The sequence below is a fragment of the Eleutherodactylus coqui genome, chromosome 8 (genome assembly GCF_035609145.1).
Source record: "Eleutherodactylus coqui strain aEleCoq1 chromosome 8, aEleCoq1.hap1, whole genome shotgun sequence".
Lineage (NCBI taxonomy): Eukaryota > Metazoa > Chordata > Amphibia > Anura > Eleutherodactylidae > Eleutherodactylus > Eleutherodactylus coqui.
In genome coordinates, this window is record NC_089844.1 from 33,365,479 (window position 1) to 33,379,811 (window position 14,333).

Here is a 14,333-nt window from a genome sequence, read left to right on the forward strand (position 1 = left end):
TCTCTAAATGGGCCTTAAGGACCCCACCCCAAACCTGTTCTACATGTTTATTGTGTGTAAGAAAATGGTTTTGATGTTTTTTGTAACCACAAATGATACCAATCAGTCTGTCTTTGTAGGAGCCTGCCATATAAATATCTATTGTCTAGGAGGTAGACCTTGTCTGACTAGATCTAACACTCTACAGAAACTGGTCAATTCTAGAGTTTGCTAACATCATTGATGCAAAGCTTGGAGCATATGGCCAATGACTAAGCAGTTATAGTGTATAAAATAGGAGACAAATTGTAATGCATTAGAAGCATCTTCTATCTGAAAGAAGACAATCTTTTACAGTGTTGGTCCATGAAACCTGTCTGCTCTGCACTGTGGCTTCTCCAGTGAACATAATAGACGAATTCCAGGCAGAAGTGTTTAAGGAAGGCTCCTACTAACGGATGCAGTCTTACGTTGTAAGTATGTCTTTGGAAGTCTTTTGTATTGTAAAGTGAGTGTCAGGGTACTGGGGTTCGGGTACTGGAAGTCCCTAAAAGCTACCCGCAACCCCTGTCCCTACCTACTTGCCCCCCTGGGCTAGGCCCCAGGGCGACAACTGGGCGACGGTCCCTATACTCACTAGGGAAGCAGGGCAGGGGGTCAGACTTACAAACAAATACAGAGACAAACAGACACAGAGGCAAGTCAAGAAGTTCGGGTCGGCAACAGGAAAGTACGCAGTACCAGGGATCAGGCGGAGTCAGAGTCAGGTCCAAAAGCAGAGGGTCACAACGGGAAATCAGATAAGAATAACGCGGGTGTAGCCTGGAGACAAACATACACTGGCAATGCTGGAGAGAAACAGGCACGTTTAAATGCTGCCAGTACTCCCGCCCCAGCAGCTGATTGGGGTGGGGAGCCTGCCAGCAGCCAGACCCAGGCAAAAAGCAGCGAGTGCAGATCCCAGACATCCCGCAGCAAGTGCAGATGCTGCTAGTCAGGATGTCATGGCAATGTGGACTGCATCAGCCGCATCCCCAGCAACCAACCACCCAGGCGCTGCGCCCGGAGCCAGTGTCTGGGACCCCGACGGGCCGGGGAGGTCACCAAGACCGGAGCTCCCCTGCGCCGCACCCGATCAGCTCGGGTGATAGGACCGGTGGTGCAGATGCGGAGACCCTGAGAGCTGCAGGTCCTAACAGTGAGTTTATGTCTTATCCCTCACTGTATGTATTTTACCTGTAGAGAATCATTGTAAACATTTACACAATATCACCCATTTTTATGTAATTGTCTTATTTTTATCATTTATGTATTTGTATTACTAAATTGTGTTGTATCAACCCACTTGTCCTTTAAAGCCGTATCCGAACTTATGGTTTTTCAGTTGGCAAAACAGGCGTTCAAAAATCCCACCTCCTGGAAGCGATGGCTCTGATTGGCCAGAGATTGCTGCTCTCAGCCAATCAATGGAGCACTCGCTGTGCCAACAGTAGGCCACCGATTGCATGAAAACAGAGCCGCACATCCACCCAGAATTATCAAGCAGAAGACAATGTACAGTTTTTTCAGAAAATTTTATTTTTTTAAAAATCAATAATTTTTTTTACTAACCCAAAATAAAAAAGGGAAAAGGAGGTATTAGTTTATAATATGGCCAAAGACAGCTAATACACAACAGTCACTTGAGCTAATTTTGGACATATTACATAAGCTTGGAACCCACGTTAAGGGTCCTCATTGTCTTGGGAGTCTCTAACTAAAAAAAAAATATTAGCTAATTTGAGTTGGTAAAAAAAACCAATGACATGGTTTAGAAAGTCCTGATCCTCAGGCTTCGTGGATAGAGGCTAGCTGCCACAGAACTCCTCCATTAGGAGTCAGGAAGTAGTCTGAAAAGTGGTCTCTAAGTCTCTAAGTCGTCTTATCGCTTGGTTCTGATCACAACTGCCAACTGTTAAAGTTGTAGGCAGTTGATCATCCACAAGCGTCTAATCCACATCATTGCTCTGGCAAAAATTGTGCAGAACCACAGCGGCTTTAACCCTTTCCAATCCACTGTCTGATGTCTTCAGACATTCTGATTGAAGGCTGTACAGCTCCGATGTCAGAAGACGTCCGGCAGGGTATTCTTACTGTATATTACTGGCCACTCTGTTGTTGGGGGCCTCTCCAGCATGTCACATACTGCAGTACTGGCTCTAGCCAGCAGACAGCGCCATTATATAATGGCAGAAAGAGAAAGCCCCCTAGGAAACCCTGAATCCAAAATTGGATTGCAAAGGGTTAACACACATTTTCAGGTTCCATCAGAATAGTGCCCAGGAAAACTCGACATTTACTGGAGAGAATTCCAAAGGCACATTTGACAAAATGCAGAGCACTTGTGAGTCAGTGATTAAAGACTCTCTGTCTGGTGTCCAACCCCCTGTGGGGAAATGGTCGCAGAATTTGGGTTAACATGCCAAAACCCTCATCCACGACAATTATGAATGGGGCAGTTGGATCTGAAGAACCAGGAAGCAACCATGGCTCTGGCAGGGCTAGCTGATGGGAAAGAAGCCATTGGCCCTTTCTGGAAGCCCTGAAGATGCGAGCAACAACAGAGCTTCCATAGGCCCCAATATCCACCAGTACAAATCGGTAGTCACTCTCAGATACCGCCAACAGGACTACTGAACAGTAATGTTTGTAATTAAACTATAGGGACTCTGAGACCAGTGGCTTCTTAACACGGATGTGTTTACCATCCATGGCCCCGATGCAGTTAGGAAACTGTGTCGATTTTTCGAATCCCGCAGAAATGGCAACTCATTGCTGCTTGGTGGGTGGTGGCATCTGACTTCCTTTAAGCTGCTGCCAAATGATGCAGTGGGTTCTCATCACAATTCTGGCTATTGTGCAGTGGCCCAACAAAAGTTTGAAATGCAGTGGTGCAAAAGAGTTGCCAGTGACCAGGAATCTGTAACAAGTAGAAAGATAATATTTTAGACATGCCAACAGAACAGAATGAAAAACATTGAAGGCAACAAAGCATAAAGGACAATGCAGAAACTAATTTTTAAGACAGTCCACTTAGCTAAGCATACCTAGCTGCAGACGCACAGCTGGACATGCCTATCTGTGGCCACTCAGCTGAGTATTCCTAGCTGCAGCCATGCAATTACTAGGGGGGAAAAATTAGGACAACACAGAATACAAATCAAAATATATTCCCAAAGAACAAATAGAGCAATGGGAAAAAACATTAAGGCGAAAAAATAAGGTAAACTAACAAACATGATCTTACCAAAGGGTGACGAGCAGACGCTCCTCTGGGGTGATGCATCGCCACATGTTTGTGTCCTGATATGTTAGGTGGGGCCGCAGCAGCTCCAGAAGCGTGTCCCAACTTGCCACAGAGATCATGCAGAGTGCACAAGTCATTAAAAAGACATGCAAACTGACCCTTTTCAGGGCACTGATGCAAATCGGGGTGCATTCAAAAGCTATGCTTCTTGTGAATGAGTGCCCCCTCTTCCTCCTCCACATGTCTAGCAGGTTCTCGACAAAGGTGTCATACAGCAAACATGAAATTAGCACATTTCTAGTTGATGTACATACAGCCATGCTTCTCTCTCCAATGCTGAAAGCAAAGTATAATGGCTCCTAGGTGTTGGCCAGTGGGTTGGACAACATTAGAAGTTTGGCTTCTTTCCCAGTGGGATTGGGGTTTTTTTGCAGCGCAAATGGTCCGCTGTCCATCTGCATACATCCGCGTAGGAAAAAACCCACAATCAGCGATCTCAATTAAAAAATCAATTTACGATGACTCGCAGTTAGAGATGAGCGAGAATACTCGCTAAAGCACATTACTCGAGTAAGTAGTGCCTTAGCCGAGTATCTCCCCGCTCGTCTCTAAAGATTCGGGGGCCGGCGGGAGGCGGGGAGCGGCGGGGGAGAGCAGGGAAATCTCTCTCCCTCTCTCCCCCCCGCAACTCACATGTCACCCTGGCCGGCCCCCGAATCTTTAGAGACGAGCGGGGAGATACTCGGCTAAGGCACTACCCGCTCGAGTAATGTGCCTTAGCGAGTATACTCACTCATCTCTACTTGCAATGCATCCACTGCGGAAATTCGCATGCGGAATCCCTCAGTGCCTTGGACATGAGGCCTAAATATGGACTTTGCCTTAGAATGCATTAACAAATTAGACTCTTTATTATCTGATTTACTTAATTTGATCAACTATACTATATTTAACTATGTAAATCTTAACTAACCTCTGCAATGCTTATAGATGACCAATTAAGGACCTCAGTGAATTGGCAAACAGTGCATGATCAAAAGATTGATGTCACTTCACATGCTAAGAGGCGTAACAAGTCATGCATATGTTAAATCATGCTCCTCACCTGCATACTGTGATTACCTGTTACCAACTTCTGGCTTCCCACCTGACCACATTACCTGCCTCATCTATTGTACTGCATACCAAGACTTCCCATTGTTGATGCCTAACATTCCATCTGACTACTTTCCAGACATGTTGCTGCTACACCTAAGGCTCCACCTTAGTGTCTGAACCACTACACACACTGACTTAAAGGGGTTGTCCCGCGGCAGCAAGTGGGTCTATACACTTCTGTATGGCCACAATAATGCACTTTGTAATGTACATTGTGCATTAATTATGAGCCATACAGAAGTTATAAAAAGTTTTATACTTACCTGCTCCGTTGCTAGCGTCCTCGTTCCCATGGAGCCGACTAATTTTCGCCCTCCGATGGCCAAATTAGCCGCGCTTGCGCAGTCCGGGTCTTCTTATCTTCTCAATGGGGCTCCGTGTAGCTCCGCCCCGCCCCGTGCCGATTCCAGCCAATCAGGAGGCTGGAATCGGCAATGGACCGCACAGAAGCCCTGCGGTCCACGGAGACAGAGGATCCCGGCGGCCATCTTCAGCAGGTAAGTATGAAGACGCCGGACCGCCGGGATTCAGGTAAGCGCTGTGCGGGTTGTTTTTTTAACCCCTGCATCGGGGTTGTCTCGCGCCGAACGGGGGGGGGGGGGGGGGGGTTAAAAAAAAAAAAAAAACCGTTTCGGCGCGGGACAACCCCTTTAATAATGTGTTGAAAGATGATTGGGACAATAAGTTTGCCACAAATCATGAAGTATTTGTTGCCTCACTTGATGAGGCAAAAAAATATAGTGTCTTCCTCTACACCCCTTGTGTCTATACCTCTCATTGTGGAGGAGATCAGGGCATACAATGGTTACTTCTTAAGCATACAGGCCTTTGTACCCTTGTTAGGTTCACACCTGCCACCCTTGTGTTACCACGTTGTCACGTCTTTCAAACGACCTAACTCAGGGATTCAGACCGAACTCAGATGCAGAGGCAGAACTCAGATGGCAAGGCAGAACTCAGGAACTCAGACAGAATACGGACACTGATAAACAGACTTCATACTCAATAACAGGCGAACTCAGACAGAACATGCGAATAGTGAAACAAACTTCACGGACAGACTTTAATACTTGTGGACAAATGAACTCAGGACAACTCAGACAGAACCACAGGACAGATATACAGACTACATACTCACAACTGTAGAGGTCATTATGCATGTGAACTACGGATGGCATCCGGTTTTCAGTTTGTTGCACCTAATGACTTTGGGTATATTTAAGATTGACAACTACATTGTGTTAAATCTATACTGAGTGCATACGTATGTCCGTTCTTGGACACTTCTACACTTTTGTGTTAGGAGGTATATGGTGTTGCCTATCTCCTTGGTAACCGTGATGAGTGCTAAGTCATGTGTAGGTATACTTTACACGTGATAACACTGACGGTACTTATGTGAAGCCCGTCTATGGTACTGAGATATCGTGAGATCTCCTAATGTCACGCGCATGCGCTCTTGTGAGAGCTAATGAACCTAGGGATGTACCTCATCCTAGATGATGAAGGATCCACAGCAGGACACAGTTCACATTACACATACGGAAACCTTCACAGACATGCAGGAACATGACACTCATTACATCAAAACACACACTGAACATGTCCGGTCACATGCATAGACATGCAGGAACATGACACTGTGCACACTGTACACACTGAAAGCTGCACAGACATGCAGGAATATAACTGTGTTCACTTTGAACATACTGAAGAAACAGGCAAAGACCAGCAGCCACAGCAGAGGAGCTGGTGTATATGAGCAGTAGCCTTGGGGGATTGGCTGGCTGGAGAAATCCACACCCAGCCAGCTCAATCAACCCACACCTGCGGAGCTGTGCTGCTGGGAAACCCTGTAGAACAACTGATTCCCACGGAATGCTCTAACACACGTAATGCTCTGTCCTAAACAGTAAGCCCTAAACACACACTCTTCAAGAGGGCTGTGGATAATTGGCCAAGGTGAAATGGTAAGCCTCATGTCATGTCTATGAGCATGGCTAATGTTTTATTTACCCGTTCATACTACAGGTGATGGATAAGCTAGTGGAAGCTACAGACTATCTAGATGATCAGATTTTTTAAGTATTGGGGACTGGTTAATGAAACTAATACAATTCAAGCTTAATTGATTATATTTACTAACCAACACACAATAGTGCTAGATTACCTTACAACTGCCGAAGAGAGGCATATGTTAGTATGTTTTTGTATTTTATCACACTTATTCTCGTGCATTACAAACATGATGACAATTTTTGGGCAAAAAGGTAGTAGATGCACTCAGGTAATATAAGCACTGGGGATGGTTTGATTGGCTCTTCAGTTCCTGGTTCAGTGCTCTTTTGCAATGTAGTGGTAAGTCGTATACTCCTTTGCTATTGCATTCAATGCATACCTAATCTAGTGAGTTTATATAATAATTGGTTCAGGGGTCCACAAACACACACAAGATCGCAACTTATGTTATTAAGGGAAATACGACCCAGATAGATGGTTGCATCATGTTTCCTCATGCCATATCTTTACCCATATCCAAAACACATGAGTCTCAGACCCAAGGTTAGAATAGAGCCCTTAGGAATGGGACGATTTTATAAGCATTCACATGCAGGTTGCTAGATACGCAAAACCCCATGCACCTAACAAAAGATAAGACATGCGAATGTCGGCTCTGAGGTGCGGGCAAAGATAGGACCCCTATGTGGGTGTAACTGGGTGGATTATGGATAATTCTTCAGAACGTCTATCTTCGTAGAGTTGCAAAAGCTGCAAATGACCTTCGCACACAAATGTGTAGTCAAACAGCTGGCTAAATATGGACTTTTTCTTAGAAATAGAACTCTTTACTATGTTTTACTTTACTTGATCTTGTACACATATAATTAACTATGTAAACCTTAACTGAGCACAGGAATGCTTATAAATTACCAAGTAAGGACTTCAGAGAGTTGATAAACAACACGCGAGGGTTCTTTCACATGGATGTAGTTTTCTGCACTGCTAGCAGCAAAGAGAACACGCTTCTAATAGGAACCAATAGGTTCCTATTAGAGATGAGCGAGCACGCTCGGATAAGTCAGTTACTCGCGCGAGCATCGCTCTTCTCGAGTAACTGCATTCTTGTCTGAGCGTGCTCGGGGGGGCAGCGGGGGTGAGCGGGCGGGGGGGGGGGAGAGAGATCTTTCTCACTCTCTTTCCTGCTACCCCCTGCTATCCCCCACCGCTCCCTGTCCCCCTCGCCTCCCGAGCCTGCTCGGACAAGAATGCAGTTACTCGAGAAGAGCGATGCTTGCGCGAGTAACTGACTTATCCAAGCGTGCTCGCTCATCTCTAGTTCCTATACAAGCATTCACATGCAGGTTGCTGGCTGCGCAAAACTCCACGCACCTAACAAAAGATAGGACATGCGAATATCAGCTCCAGCAAACTCGCATGTCGGCTCCGAGGTGTGGGCAAAGATAGGACATATCCTATCTTTGCTGCATGTTTTCAAGGCTTCCGTAAGAGCATTGAAAACATGCAGCCCGCACCACGGAGCTTGTAAAGGAGCTGCTTCAGGGAACTTTAACAGCGCTGTTGGCAGCGAGCTTTTCTCCATGTCCATGTGAAAGGGCTCTGAACAAAACAAGTGGCGTAACTACAAATGCTAAGAGGTGTAACAAGTTATGCATATGGTAAATCAGGTGACTTTTCGTCACCCAACTTCAATGTATTTGTTTTAAGGGACTATAAATTATTTGGCTATTTAACGAATAAATGGAATCATTTGCGATTTACACAAATCGGTGTGTGACCTGTGATTTTCTGAGCATTTCCATTAATTTTAAACGGCAAGAATATACATGTAGTGCTACATTGCGCTAACACCTTTAACTTTATTCTGTGGGTCAGTATAATTATGATAAAACCAAATTTATATATTTTTTTGTTTTGCTGTGGTAAGGCTTTTTTCTTGCAGGGTGAGCTGTAGTTTTTATTGCTTCCATTATGGGGTATATACAGCTTTTTGATCAGTTTTTATTACATTTGATTTTTGGTAGCGGGGTGACAAAAAAATTTCAATTTCAACATTGTGGATTTTTTCTTTCTTGTGGTGTTCACAATGCAGGATCAATTATGCAACATTTTAATAATTAGAACTCTGTTTCTTTTTTTATTATTTTGATAAATATAGGGTTTCTTTTTGGAAATTTTAATATTATTTATTTTTTCTAATATTAAAAAAAAGTGGACTTTAATTTGCAATAGTTTAATTGCTTATACCATATACTGCAATACTTATGTGTTGCAGTATACTGTATTTCTGCAGGCATCCATGGAAGCTCTTAAAATTTTTGCAAGACCCCAGGCTGCCATGACACCTGAATAGTATCTTGTGATGTCGTCGAGAGGCGAATTTGGGAGACAGGGCCTCCTCCTTCTGATAAGCCCAATTAAATGTCTCTGTCAAATTTAACAGCAACATCTAAATGGCTAGCTTCAATCATGGCCATTGCTGTCAGCTGTCTACCACAACTGTCAGTTAGCTAACAGCAGAAGTAGCAGTGATAATTACTCTGGAGTGATATCATTGTGCACTGAGTAAGCTAAAACCACTTATGCTGGTATACACTAGGTCTGCCATATTACTGCCGGTACCCCTTGTTCTCACACTTTCGTAGGTGTAGCCTGGCAGTCTTCAGCAGTCTCTTACACAACTCTTTAGATTCAGAGGTTTCTGGATTCTGGTGTTTGTAGCCAGCCTATAGACAAAGTTGGTCTACTGCGGCACCTCCATCTCAGCCAAAACTACGCACTTGGTATTATCCCTGATGCCCATTTAACACTGGTGCAAACTGCACCCCTTCAAATACAGACTCTGACAGTGACATTTGAGTGATGCTGTTTTATATCACCTAAGTTTCCAAGATGCCCTGCTATCTATTAGCATATAGAAGCTGAACCTGATCAACTCGATAGACATTGGTTGTTCAACTTCATGTCCCAGCCAAATATATATAAACTGTATAGGTGTAACTAAAGGAGGCTAAAAGGCTGTGCCAATGGAAAATTTCAGGTAAAGACATACTTCACTCTTAACAAGCAAAACTAGGTCACTAAGTGTGCTACTACCCTTACAGGCTTATGAAAGTGATTCTACACTGGGTATACAGAAACACTTAAATATGCTGTTGAGAAAATATGTGGAGAAGCAGGTTATTTCTCTTAGAATGGCAGAGAAGCTATATCCTTTACATGCATATAAAATTAACTAGTGTTATTATAACACCACCAAAACAGAGGAGGGCAGGATCCACAAATTGGCCAGTATTGGGAGAGGTTAAGAGAACCCAATGGGAAACCAAGGAAGGGGGGGGGGGGGGAATAAAAATCGGAAACCAGAAAGAATAGTGTTAAAGGCGTATTCTAGGACTCCCACTGATCATCAGAATGAAGACCGTGGCTCCATGCCTCTCAGAGGGGTAACTTGAAGCTCCTGGACCCCAGTGCAAAACTTCTAACAGGGCCCCCAACTACAATGCTTTATTCATAGTACTGGGCTCCCTATATTGAGAAGAGAGGCCTTATGGGCCCCCTAAGGCTCATTGGCCCAGGTGCAACCGCATCCCCTGCATCCTCTATAGTTACGCCACTGATGCCTCTGTATGACTGGCGAAGAACGAAGCGGCAACATATATTCTTAACCACTGCTCCATTTATACTAAAGAGACTGCTGGAGATAGCTGAGCTCAAGTGTTTGGCTATCTACAGCAGTTCCTTTGAAGTGGCCGAGCATGTGTCCTGCATTTACTGCTAGTCATATAGCAAACATGAGACTGGGAATCCCATTGGGGCGTTTAGCAGGGATCCCAGCAGTCAGACTCCCACTGATCAGATAGTGTTCCCCTATCCTGTGCATAGGGTGTAACTTTATATTAGTGGAATACCCCTTTATGGGTCTTTCACATGGCTGAATGATTGGAAAAGAACATTCATAGGAACATTTGTTTGTCTAAACAGGTGGACCATGTGAAGGTCCTACTGCTCACCGAATGAATGAGAAATTGCTTGTAAATTGGGTGTTTAGCTGCGCCGTCCATATGGCCCAGTGTTTGGGAAACTGAACTTTACTACCTTCAGTCATGCTGTACAAAAAGAAAATCACAGTTATTGGCAGCACATCACCCTGTGTGAACGAGGGATGTGCTACAGACAGTGACAAAACAGTATAGTGGGAGAACAATCATGTCAGAACGTTCATCCCTCATACATCATGGCTTGACCTGTGTTCAAGCCACGTAGATGAGCATCGATCTCTTTGATTGCTGTTCATCATCAGGTGTTAAAGGACCCTCACTTGTAGGAACCAATTGCAACATACTTTCAACAGTTTTTAACCCGTTTTAGCAAAATGAGACCTGTAATCCAATTGGTTGCCTTTTATATTCCTCACAAGAGAAAGTGTCCATTAGTATTAGCCGGGGACAAATACTATTCCGGGGAAGCATTAGTCACCAGCATAAGCTTCCTTATAATAGAAACTCAATTTCATTGCATCCACTAGGGAAGTGGTCCCCAACCTTTTTCCCTCCAGGGACCGGCCTCAAGCAAGATGATTTTTCCATGGCCCGGCGGGGTGGGGGTGGGGCAGGGGTGGGGCTTTGGTCGTATGGGGGCGGGGTTATGCAGCGCTATACACCAAACAGCGCTGTAGACCAAGGGGGTGCTGCTGGGACCACTCTGCTGCCCTGCTACACTCCCTCAGATATGCGCTCACTGGATCCGAAGCACTGTCCATGTGGCCATGTCCCCACTGCGCTGCACGAACTCTAGGGACCCGTCAGTTCTGACGGTGTGGTTCCTGAGGTCCCTGCTATGTTCACCGCTCCCGTGCGCTCACTGCTATGCTGGCGAGCGCCCACCCCCGCCACCGGTAGCAGACAGCAGCACACGATGGAGCGTGTCCTCCCTGCCGCAGTACTAGCCAATCGGAAGCTAGGGGACGTTCACTCCAAAGTCCGCTCAGCCCCTAGCTTTCAGTGACGTGACATCAAAGTACAACAGTACCGTGCTGGTCTGCGGCGCCGTAGACCGGCAAAGAAACCCTAACGGCCCGGTCCGCGGACTGGTGGTTGGGTACCCCTGCACTAGGGGACCTTTCGTCAGATAATGCTCTTGACATAAATTTCTTAGACAAACAAGGCTATTGGGAGATCATTTTAGTGTAAGACATGCGGAGGAATGGGACAGGAAAATATGCTAGATTTAAGATACACATCGAGGCCACGTCAGGCCAATCTCTTAAATCCTTCACTTTGCCTTATTTGAAGTCTTCGTGTGACTGACAAGTGTGCAAACAGATACATTGACCTACAGCAATCTGCAGAACGCATGCAAAGACTCATCACATCTAGCAATGTGGGTTATAAACATATATTCACTGTACTTAGTAATTCAGGGTGGGTCACGGAAAAGTAGCCCGGCATCACATTCTTATAAACAAGGACAGATTTTCTTTTAGACTGCTTTCATAAGAGTGTGGTGCCAGGCTGCTTTTTCCGTGGCCGACCCTGTATAATTTCATCATAGACATAGCATATAAATTGCAATCCAATAATGATAAAATATTTTGCCCCTGACTACAGTTTATTACCCCTAAGAACCCCATCTTCTACATCTAATGATGCCTCCTATTGCCTAACTACTGTTACGATCGTGTGGGCAAATTAAGCATGGGGCCCACACGATCGTGACCAAAGGAGTAACACACAGGTTTTCAGGCAACTGTCCCTGTGCTACAGGGAGGATAAGATGACCTGGCTCTACCTAAGCGGGGACATCGCCCCAATAAAGGGCAGCCCAGCGGTCTTCAGATCTGGGCCCTAACGGCTCCTAGGAACCATGCACCAGAACAGGATACATACACATGCCACATGACAGGGACAGAACAGCAGGACACACAGAGCCAGGAAACACAGCAAACGGCAGCCAACATGCAACCAGAAGTAACAGATAATAAGCTATATATAAATACCAGGTATTAGTTGACATTTTGATCGAAACTTGGAAGCTAGCGAGCCACTTCAAGGCTCCTGGTTATACCGCTAGTCCCTTCACTAACCAGGAGTCCAGCAGGACTCACCTGTTGAGGAATGGACTCACCTGGTGTGGAACGCCCTTCGGTCGACAGGCATCCACACCACCAGTCCAAGGGTGTATAGGATTATATTGAAGGCACCCAGTCCAAGGGTGCCTTCAATATAATCCTAGGTCGAATCCACCAACAGATCGCTGATAGGTGTCTGGATCCACAGAGAGAGCATCACGGTAAATTTCCAGGTAGTAAAATAACCTTGATCATACAAAGAAATAGGAATTAAAAGAAAAAATTGCCGCCCGCTAGGTGGGTATGTAGTATGCACAGTAACAGGCAAACATTAAATAGAAATTAGACCACCACTTACTTCGTACAAGAGTTCATTCAACTTGAAGGACTCCTCTACTATCCAGGTCAGATGACCTTCTTTATCAAACATAAAGTACTGTACAAATAGGTACGTGGGAATTTTTTGTTTTAATTTTTTATTGTCTACATGGGCTCAGAGGACAAGTTTCAGACATTTATAGAATATCTAAATGATAATGATATGAATATGAGGTTTACATCTAAGATTAACGACGGAGCCGTGGAGTTTTTGGACAGTTTATAATGACAGTTTGTGTACAGAGTGTTATAGAAAACTAATAATAAAAAATATATATATCTGCATTTCAATAATTACTATCCCAATTATGTGAAAAAAGCAGTACCATATGGGCAATTTTTGCGATTGAAGAGACTAAACAGTGATGATAAAAAATACCTTCAACAAGCATATGATTTGAGAAACCAGTTTTTGAATACAGGATACCCAAAAACTATTGTGGAATCAGCTATAAATATAGGCTTTTAGGAAAGATCATTCTGAGCTCCCGAGAACGGGTAAAATGAATAGAACTAGTACCCCTAAAATATGTGCCTTCTTCTCTTTTAGTGCCCCTTAGTGGCTTTGGTTAAATACAATATTCTTCAGAACTGGTGTTTAATAGAGTTGAGGGAACGTACTCTTCCAAGCTTGATGCTCGTTCAAGCATTAGCATACTCGATGGTGCTCGCTACTCGAGCGAGCATCACGCTGTGTTCGACCCCGCACCAGTTTTGGCCCCTCCCCGCCACTGACGTGTCAGATTTGACGCCTCCCCGCTGCGACGCTGCGCACGTCAATGGTAGTTTGTGGCTGGCTTGGCGGAGGGGAGAGGGATGGAAAGGGAGAGGGAGGGAAAGGGAGAGGCAGAGAGAGAACACAGGAAATGAAAGCTCGTCAACCGGCTGGTCCCATATAAAAATGCTCGAGTCTCCCATTGAAGTCAATGTGGTTCGTTACTCGAATAGAGCTCTCGAATTTTATGAAAAGCTCGACTCGAAGAATGAGGACCCGAAAATTTTGGTGCTCGCTCATCTCTAGTGTTTAATCAAACAAGAGCCCAGTTTTGCATTTCCCTGGCCTTCACATGCAGGAGAATGTCTGGACGTGAGTTAAATATGCAACGCCCTCCTGTATCTTAGCAATGTGACAGCTATTCAATTGTGACTCAATATATTTAAAAACAAGCATTACAAACATGCATGCAATTCATTTCTATTGTTCAATCCTAGCCCTCTCAGGGCATTTCTTCTACTAATCCTTCTCGCCTCTCTCCGGAGTAATAGCTTATGTTTATCTTTTTTATTTTCTGGGCAGTCAACCCGTTCAGTCGCTGCAGGCCACAATACTTTACCAACACTGCCATACTTCTCTCTCCCGACTCCAATAATAAAAAATGGTCTGTCTGTCAAATTACTTAATTCCCTTAAGACCTGCCATCAGGACCCCGTGATTTGTCTATG